Source organism: Oratosquilla oratoria, chromosome 15, assembly GCF_046742065.1.
Source record: "Oratosquilla oratoria isolate Oo_2021 chromosome 15, ASM4674206v1, whole genome shotgun sequence".
Taxonomy (NCBI): Eukaryota; Metazoa; Arthropoda; class Malacostraca; order Stomatopoda; family Squillidae; genus Oratosquilla; species Oratosquilla oratoria.
In genome coordinates this window covers 57739915-57742414 of record NC_134791.1, presented here as the reverse complement: position 1 = coordinate 57742414, position 2500 = coordinate 57739915, and positions in this window count along the sequence as shown.

Here is a 2500-nt window from a genome sequence, read left to right as displayed (position 1 = left end):
GCACTGAGCTGCCGCAATAGTGGCCCGCAGCTCATGGTTCGAATCCTGCCCAGGGCCGAAATTATTTCGGTACCGCTGCGCTTCGGGTCGTTACTCTGACTCTCGTGGGCGGGGAGTTGGGCGTGTGTGTGTGTGCAAGGTCATAGCATTACCCATAGATCGGATCTACGAGCTCTGAGCTCTCTTCCAGGAGGGAAATTGCTGTCGATCACGAGTCGAACACGTGATCCAAAGACCAAGTGAATACATACACGCGCACACACACACACGCACGCACACACACACACACACACACACACACACACACACACACACACACACACACACACACACACACACACACACACACACACACACACACACACACACACACACACACACACACACACACACACACACACACACACACACACACCACGGTGCTGTGTTTAGAGTTCTCGCCTGCCACTATGCCACTACGGCGGTCCGGGTTCGACTCCCGCCCAGGGCTGAAATAATTTCAGCATTGCTTTGCCGCGGGGTGTTACTCCAACTCTCGATAGTGAGGGGGGGGGGGTTAGGGGGGTGCGTGTAAGGTCACAGTATTACCCATAGATCGGTCATACGAGCTCTGAGTTCTCACGTGATCTAAGACCATGGTGAATGGTGAATCACACACACACACACACACACATTCACGCACGCACGCAGGAACAAGCACCTCCAATCCCAGAACATACACGTTACACATCCAGTTAGGCGAGATAGATCGTTTGGGAGCACACTCCACTCGTAAACGCAAAGATGTTAAGCTTCGGCCGAAGCAAGCATCTGCTGCAATACATTTCTCTCATGTATGTGTACTACTGAAGACACTACTTGAACCTGACCTATATAACAAACTTGTCTCTTGTTGTTGAACATGTAGTGTATTTCTATAGACAGTATCTTAATCAGAATAAATGTATTCTTTTGTTAACAAAATCACACTAATGCCTCTACAACGACAACGCGACACCAGGGAAATGCCCAAGGAAATATAAGCAATAATTTTTTTTTTTTTTTTTTTTTTTTTGCCAGCACATAGACGCACTCAAAGACGTTTCATAAATCTAAAGCGTCTGTCATATTCTGACATTGTCTTTCTTCTTCTTTTTTATTTCTGTTTCTATGGAGAATGTACCCATCTGCTTCCATGTCAAATGCTTCTACATCAAAGGCCTGCCTGGACTCCTTTCTTCCTCGCGGGAGTAGAAGTGCGACAGAAACGAAGAGAATATTCTGCCTGGCAGGCGGCCAACCAAAATAGGGAATAAAAAAGAAATATTTATCCCCTCACATACACACACACACGTACACATACACACACGTACACACACACGCACACATACACACACGTACACACACACACACCTCTGGCACAGGAGGCAATAGGGTTGGATTAAACTCTTCCTTCCTGATGAAATGAAGTCGGGAGCAAGACTTTACTATCATTATCAGTATTACTTTATTTACTTAGGCATTCTGATATAAGAAAACACATTTTACTCTAAGGTGACCATTATAGAATTTATATGAAATAATGAGCAATAAGAACTATATTTTTATAATAAAAATCTTGGAATGTTTTAACACTTTTATCTATCGTGCTATCTTTTGGTATAGAGGGGATCGAGATGAGTACCTCAGAGATGGATAGAATCGCCTGGCGGACGCTAAAAGTCAAAGTTAAGGGAGTTTAGTCTTACTCCTCCGCTTATGACTTCCACCTGTCCCCTAGAAGCCCAAGCACATAGGCCCTGTTCACATACATACATACATATAGCAAGGCTTTTTCCCCCTTACAAGGGAGGTAGCCAAAAAGGGAAAGGCATAAAATCATTTCCACTCATTCCATCCCTGAATACACTCCACACCCCTCCCTCTTATCTGAGCACCTCCTGGATGACGGGTCATCCCTGCACCTTGTCCACTGCCCTGGGTCAGAAGCAGTGTCGCAAGACACAGCACATCCACAGCAAGGCCGCTTCATTAAATCGGCGACCACCCCTCTCCGTCCCCCTGTTCACACTAGCAGTTATAACCGCCGCGGTTTGAGCCACGGCGATTCAGTTACAATGTAAGTCAACGGAGTATGTTCACCCACAAAGAAGCTTTTAGTATTACCTTTTAGTAACGATCTTTCTCAAGTTCCTCATCTACTTAAATCATGGAATACTAAAGCAGCTTTTAATAACACAAGTACATTTAGGAACTTACTTATTAAGAATTCACCAGTTGATTCAAATGGCTGGATATACAAAATTCCATGTAAAGATTGTGAAAAATATTACATTGGACAAACAGGCAAAGAACTATCAACCAGACTTAAACAACACAAGTACAGCGTTAATTTCAACACAAGAATCCAATACTTCATTTGTTCATATGAAAGATTTCAGTCATTGTATTGATTGGACTAATGCTTCCTCAATTTTTTCTTGTAATTCATTTGTCAATAGAAACATTTTAGAAAGTAGTC